This window comes from Eleutherodactylus coqui, chromosome 3 (assembly GCF_035609145.1).
Source record: "Eleutherodactylus coqui strain aEleCoq1 chromosome 3, aEleCoq1.hap1, whole genome shotgun sequence".
Classification (NCBI taxonomy): Eukaryota; Metazoa; Chordata; class Amphibia; order Anura; family Eleutherodactylidae; genus Eleutherodactylus; species Eleutherodactylus coqui.
In genome coordinates, this window is record NC_089839.1 from 197,279,963 (window position 1) to 197,287,866 (window position 7,904).

Here is a 7,904-nt window from a genome sequence, read left to right on the forward strand (position 1 = left end):
GCCGAGGGTCGGGTGCTGTCACATAGACTTGTCATGGTGGGGTGTGCTGGTACATAGACTTGTCGTGGTGTAGTGTGTTGTTACATAGACTTGTCGCTGTGGAGTGCGCTGTCACATAGACTTGTCCCGGTGGGTCGTGCTGTCACATAGACTTCTTGGCCGGGGTCGGGGTGCTGTCACATAGGCTTGTCATGGTGGGGTGTGCTGTTACATAGACTTGTTTCTGTGGAGTGTCCCGTCACATATACTTGTTGCGGTGGGGTGTGCTGTCACATAGACGTGTCGCGGTGGGGTCTGCTGTCACATAGACTTGTCGCGGTGGGGTGTGCTGTCACATAGACTTGTCGCGGTGGGGTGTGCTGTCACATAGACTTGTCGTGGTGGGAGTGTGCTGTCACATAGACTTGCCTTTGTGGGAGTGTGCTGTCACATAGACTTTTCGCAGTGCAGTTTACTGTCACATAGACTCGTCATGGTGCAGTATGCTGTCACATAGACTTGTCATGGTGGAATGTGCTGTCACATAGACTTGTCGCGATGGAGTGTGCTGTCACATAGACTTGTCGCGGTGGAGTGTCATGTCACATAGACTTGTCATGCTGGGGTGTGTTGTTACATAGACTTCTCGCGGTGGATTGTCCCATCACATAGACTTGTCGCTGTGGAGTGTGATGTCACATAGACTTGTCGCGGTGGGGTGTGCTGTCACATAGACTTTTTCCCGGGGTCAGGGTGCTGTCACATAGACTTGTCATGGTGGGGTGTGCTGTTACATAGACTTGTCGCGGTGGGATGTGCTGTCACATAGACTTGTCATGGTGGGGTGTGCTGTTACATAGACTTGTCGTGTTTGAGTGTGCTGTTACATAGACTTGTCGCTGTGGAGTGCGCTGTCACATAGACTTGTCCCGGTGGGTCGTGCTGTCACATAGACTTCTTGGCAGGGGTCGGGGTGCTGTTACATAGGCTTGTCATGGTGGGGTGTGCTGTTACATAGACTTGTTTCTGTGGAGTGTCCCGTCACATATACTTGTTGCGGTGGGGTGTGCTGTCACATAGACTTGTCGCGGTGGGGTGTGCTGTCACATAGACTTGTCGCGGTGGGGTGTGCTGTTACATAGACTTGTTTCTGTGAAGTGTCCCGTCATATAAACTTGTTGTGGTGGGGTGTGCTGTCACATAGACTTGTCGCGGTGGGGTGTGCTGTCACATAGACTTGTCGCGGTGGGGTCTGCTGTCACATAGACTTGTCATGGTGCGGTGTGCTGTCACATAGACTTGTCGCGGTGGAATGTGCTGTCACATAGACTTGTCGCGATGGAGTGTGCTGTCACATAGACTTGTCGCGGTGGAGTGTCATGTCACATAGACTTGTCATGGTGGGGTGTGTTGTAACATAGACTTGTCGCGGTGGATTGTCCCATCACATAGACTTGTCGCTGTGGAGTGTGCTGTCACATAGATTTGTAGCTGTGGGGGAATGGTCTGTCACATAGACTTGTCGCCGGGGAAAAAGGAAGGGGGGGGATTTGTCCCAGTAATTTGTTGCGTGGGGTGAGAGGGGGGCTGTGACAGTAATTTGCAGCGCTAGGGGGGTTGGCCGGGAGGCGGCCACAGTAATTTATCACACGGTGTTCTCCTGCCTCTGCAGGGAGGGGAGGAGGTGAGCTGTGTCTGTTGTGAAAGGTGGGTCCTGTGTTATCTATATATAGGAGTTACTGTACATGTAGGGGGAAGTGCAGGGGGTGCTGTTAGTATACTTGTGTGTGGGCATTGTTGGGGGGCACATGTAGGGGCGTACTGTGGAGGGCACTGTGGGGGTTCTGTGGGGCAGGGTCACTGTTGAGTGGGGACTGTGGAGGGACGCTGTGGATGGGGGGACTCTAGGGCATGTGGAGGGACGCTAGTTTGGAGGGCACTGTAGGGGTGACACTGGGGGGGACACTGTGGGGTGGAACTGGGGGGCGCATGTGTAGGGGGTACTGTGGAGGGCACTTGTGTGGGCACTGTAGGGGGGACTGTGGGGGGATCATTGGGGGGGCCACTGTGGGAGAGCGCACTGTGGGGGGGGGGGTCATGTGTAGGGGGCACTGTGGGGGCATGTGTGTGTGGGGAAATAATGTTTTACTTTAGTTTAGCAGGGTGGGGGGTCAGGGGGTGCTGTCACATAGTTGCGGGGGAGTGTGTGTGTGTGCTGTTACATTATAGTAGCTGGGGGGGCTGTAACATTACACTAGCGGGGGGGGTTGCTGTCACATCATAGTAGGGTTAGGGTGCTGAGAACTAGTCGTCGCTGGGGTGCTGACAACTAGTTGCCACCGGGGATCACGGTGCTGAAAACCAGTCGGGGTCAGGGTGCTGATAACCAGTCGCCGACGGGGGAGGGGTGCTGACAACCAGTCGGGGTCGGGGTGCTGACAACCGGTCGCCGCCGAGGGAGGGGTGCTGACAACCGGTCGCCGCCGAGGGAGGGGTGCTGACAACCGGTCGCCGCCGAGGGAGGGGTGCTGACAACCAGTCACCGCTGGGGGAGGGGTGCTGACAACCAGTCGCCGCCGGAGAGGGGTACTGACAACCAGTCGCCGCCGGGGGAGGGGTGCTGACAACCAGTCGCCGCCAGGGAAGGGGTGCTAACAACTAGTTGCCGCCGAGGAAGGAGTGCTGACAACCAGTCGCCGCCTGGGAAGGGTTGCCGACAACCAGTCGGGGTCAAGGTGCAGACAACGGTCGGGGTGCTGACAACCAGTCGGGGTTGGGGTGCTGACAACCGGTTGCCTCCGGAGGAGGGGTGCTGACAACAAGTCGCCGCTGGGGTGCTGACAACTAGTCGCCGCCGGGGAAGGGGTGCTGACAACTAGTCGCCGCCGGGCGAGGGGTACTGACAACCAGTCACCGCAGAGGGAGGGGTGCTGACAATCAGTCGTGGTCAGGGTGCTGACAACCAGTCGGGGTCGGGGTGCTGTCAACCAGTCGCCGCCGGGGGAGTGGTGCTGACAACCAGTCGCCGCTGGGGAAGGGGTGCTCTCAAACAGTCGCCGCCAGGGAAGGGGTGCTGACAACTAGTCGCCGTCGGGGGTGGGTTGCTGACAACCAGTCGGGGTCAGGGTGCTGACAACCGGTCACCGTGCTGACAACCGGTCGCCGCTGGCGGAGGGGTGCTGACAACCGGTCGCCGCCGGGGAAGGGGTGCTAACAACTAGTTGCCGCCGAGGAAGGAGTGCTGACAACCAGTCGCCGCCTGGGAAGGGTTGCCGACAACCAGTCGGGGTCAAGGTGCAGACAACGGTCGGGGTGCTGACAACCAGTCGGGGTTGGGGTGCTGACAACCGGTTGCCTCCGGAGGAGGGGTGCTGACAACAAGTCGCCGCTGGGGTGCTGACAACTAGTCGCCGCCGGGGAAGGGGTGCTGACAACTAGTCGCCGCCGGGCGAGGGGTACTGACAACCAGTCACCGCAGAGGGAGGGGTGCTGACAACCAGTCGCCGCCGGGGGAGTGGTGCTGACAACCAGTCGCCGCTGGGGAAGGGGTGCTCTCAAACAGTCGCCGCCAGGGAAGGGGTGCTGACAACTAGTCGCCGTCGGGGGTGGGTTGCTGACAACCAGTCGGGGTCAGGGTGCTGACAACCGGTCACCGTGCTGACAACCGGTCGCCGCTGGCGGAGGGGTGCTGACAACCGGTCGCCGCCGGGGGAGGGGTGCTGACAACCAGTCGCCGCTGGGGTGCTGACAACCAGTCGCCACTGGGGTGCTGACAACCAGTCGCCGCCGGGGTGCTGACAACTAGTCGCCGTCAGGGGAGGGGTGCTGACAACCATTTAGGGGCCATGGTGCTGACAACCAGGCAGGGTGCTGACAACCAGTCGGAGTTGGGGTGCTGACAACCGGTCGCTGCAGTGGAGGGGTGCTGACAACCGGTCGCCGCCGGGGGAGGGGAAGGGGTGCTGACAACCAGTCGCCGCCAGGGGAAGGGTGCTGACGACCGGTCGCCGCCGGGGTGGGGTGCTGAAACTAGTCGCCGTCGGGGGAGGTGTGCTGACAACCAGTCGGGGTCAGGGTGCTGACAACCAGTCGGGGTGCTGAGAACCAATCGGAGTCGGGGTGCTGACAACTGGTCGCTGCCGGTGGAGGGGTGCTGACAACCAGTCGCCGCTGGCAAGGGGTGCTGACAACCAGTCGTTGCCGGGGTGCTGACAACTAGTCGCCGTCGGGGGAGGGGTGCTGACAACCATTTAGGGGCCAGGGTGCTGACAACCAGTCGGGGTGCTGACAACCGGTCGCTGCCGGTGGAAGGGTGCTGACAACCAGTCGCCGCTGGCAAGGGGTGCTGACAACCGGTCGCCGCCGGGGGAGGTGAAGGGGTGCTGACAACCAGTCGCCGCCGGGGGAGGGGTGCTGACAACAAGTCGCCACCAGGGATGGGTGCTGAAACTAGTCGCCGTCGGGGGAGGGGTGCTGACAATCAGTCGGGGTCAGGGTGCTGACAACCGGTTGGGGTGCTGACAACCAGTCGGGGTCGGGGTGCTGACAACCAGTCGGAGTCGGGGTGCTGACAACCGGTCGCTGCCGGTGGAGGGGTGCTGACAACCAGTCGCCGCTGGCAAGGGGTGCTGACAACCAGTCGCTGCCGGGGTGCTGACAACTAGTCGCCATCGGGGGAGGGGTGCTGACAACCATTTAGGGGCCAGGGTGCTGACAACCAGTCGGAGTGCTGACAACCAGCCGGAGTCGGGGTGCTGACAACTGGTCGCTGCCGGTGGAAGGGTGCTGACAACCAGTCGCCGCTGGCAAGGGGTGCTGACAACCGGACGCCGCCGGGGAAGGTGAAGGGGTGCTGACAACCAGTCACCGCCAGGGGAGGGGTGCTGACAACTAGTCGCCGTCGGGGGAGGGGTGCTGACAATCAGTCAGGGTCAGGGTGCTGACAACCGGTTGGGGTGCTGACAACCAGTCGGAGTCGGGGTGCTGACAACCGGTCGCTGCTGGTGGAGGGGTGCTGACAACCAGTCGCCGCTGGCAAGGGGTGCTGACAACCAGTCGCTGCCGGGGTGCTAAAAACTAGTCGCCGTCGGGGGAGGGGTGCTGACAACCATTTAGGTGCCAGGGTGCTGACAACCAGTCGGGGTGCTGACAACCGGTCGCTGCCGGGGTGGGGTGCTGAAACTAGTCGCCGTCGGGGGAGGGGTGCTGACAATCAGTCAGGGTCAGGGTGCTGACAACCGGTTGGGGTGCTAACAACCAGTCGGGGTCGGGGTGCTGACAACCGGTCGCCGCCGGGGAGGGGTGCTGACAACCAGTCGGGGTCAGGGTGCTGACAACCAGTCGGGGTGCTGACAACCAGTCGGAGTCGGGGTGCTGACAACCGGTCGCTGCCGGTGGAGGGGTGCTGACAACCAGTAGCCGCTGGCAAGGGGTGCTGACAACCAGTCGCTGCCGGGGTGCTGACAACTAGTCGCCGTCGGGTGAGGGGTGCTGACAACCATTTAGGGGCCAGGGTGCTGACAACCAGTCGGGGTGCTGACAACCGGTCGCTGCCGGTGGAAGGGTGCTGACAACCAGTCGCCGCTGGCAAGGGGTGCTGACAACCGGTCGCCGCCGGGGGAGGTGAAGGGGTACTGACAACCAGTCGCCGCTGGGGGAGGGGTGCTGAAACTAGTCGCCGTTGCGGGAGGGGTGCTGACAATCAGTCGGGGTCAGGGTGCTGACAACCGGTTGGGGTGCTGACAACCAGTCACCGCCGGGGGAGGGGTGCTGACAACAAGTCGCCGCCAGGGATGGGTGCTGAAACTAGTCGCCGTCGGGGGAGGGGTGCTGACAATCAGTCGGGGTCAGGGTGCTGACAACCGGTTGGGGTGCTGACAACCAGTCGGGGTCGGGGTGCTGACAACCAGTCGCCGCCAGGGAGGGGTGCTGACAACCGGTCGCCGCCGGGGTGCTGACAACCAGTCGCCGCCGGGGTGCTGAGAACCAGTCGGGGTCAGGATGCTGACAACCAGTCGATGTGCTGACAACCAGTCGGAGTCGGGGTGCTGACAACCGGTCCCTGCCGGTAGAGGGGTGCTGACAACCAGTCACCGCTGGCAAGGGGTGCTGACAACTAGTCGCCGCCGGGGGAGGTGAACAGGTGCTGACAACCAGTCGCCGCCGGGGGAGGGGTGCTGACAACCGGTCGCCGCCGGGGTGCTGACAACCAGTCGGGGTCGGGGTGCTGACAACCAGTCGGGGTCAGGGTGCTGACAACCAGTCGAGGTGCTGACAACCAGTCGGAGTCGGGGTGCTGACAACCGGTCGCTGCCGGTGGAGGGGTGCTGACAACCAGTCGCCGCAGGCAAGGGGTGCTGACAACTAGTCGCCGCCGGGGGAGGTGAAGGGGTGCTGACAACCAGTCGCCGCCGGGGGAGGGGTGCTGACAACAAGTCACCGACAGGGTTGGGTGCTGAAACTAGTCGCCGTTGAAGGAGGGGTGCTGACAATCAGTCGGGGTCAGGGTGCTGACAACCGGTTGGGGTGCTGACAACCAGTCGCCGCCTGGGTGCTGACAACCAGTCGATGTGCTGACAACCAGTCGGAGTCGGGGTGCTGACAACCGGTCCCTGCCGGTGGAGGGGTGCTGACAACCAGTCGCCGTTAGGGGAGGTGAAGGGGTACTGACAACCAGTCGCCGCCAGGGTGGGGTGCTGAAACTAGTCGCCGTCGGGGGAGGGGTGCTGACAATCAGTCGGGGTGCTGACAACCGGTCGCTGCCGGTGGAGGGGTGCTGACAACCAGTCGGGGTCGGGGTGCTGACAACCAGTCGGGGTCGGGGTGCTGACAACCGGTCGCCGCCGGGGTGCTGACAACCAGTCGCCGCCGGGGTGCTGACAACCAGTCGGGGTCAGGGTGCTGAAAACCAGTCGGGGTGCTGACAACCGGTCGCTGCCGGTGGAGGGGTGCTGACAACCAGTCGCCGCTGGGGAGGGGTGCTGACAACCAGTCGCCGCTGGGAAAGGGTGCTGACAACCGGTCGCCGCCGGGGGAGTGGTGCTGCCGACCAGTCGCCGCCGGGAAAGGAGTGCTGAAAACCAGTTGCAGCGAGGTAAGGGGTGCTGACAACCAGTCGCCGCCAGGGAAGGGGTGCTGACCACCAGTCGCCGCCAGTGGAGGGGTGCTGCCAACCGGTCGGGGTGCTGCCAAACGGTTGGGGTCAGGGTGCCGACAACTCGTCGCTGTCGGTGGGGGGTGTTCCGAGACGGGGGAGGGGGGGGTTAGTGTTACTTGCGGTGACGGAAGGGTGGCTGTAAGTGTTACGTGTGTGTGTAGGGGGGGGGGGGCGCCTGTGAGTTGGTAGCCTTGTTTCACAGTGGGGGGGCTGCAGTAGAGTTCTCTCTCGGCTCTCCTCCGCGCCTCTTCATTCATGTTACACACTAATGCTGTTTACTCTCATGGTAGGATTTTATCCTGAACCATGAGTGTATAACAGACAGTCTCCCCTGGCCACGCCCCCTCTAAGTATAGCGTGCAGCAGGGGGCGGGGCCTGCGCGGGGAGAGACTGTAGATCGGCTCAATAGATGTGGGCGTGTCGTGGGCGGGACTAGGACTGGAGCTGAGCGAGGCCATGAAATCCTGCCTTTTCATGCCTCTTACTGCCATCGGGAGCGCGCACACAGAAGAGGGAGAGCGCAGAGCATTGTGGGAAGGCAGCACAGAGGCGCCATCTTTGAAAGCTGCATTGAACATCAGATTCTAAAGTAAGAAACTGACATTCCAGCTGATCTGCCTGCCGCTTGGAGCCCCTGTATGCAGTGTGTTACCATGCTTATGTGATAGACATGATGATTATTTATAAAATGTCTATCGATTAATATAACCCAAATGTATTTTGCTGTTGTAATGACTCTAAGCTCTGAGGAGTTTAAAGGACACACAC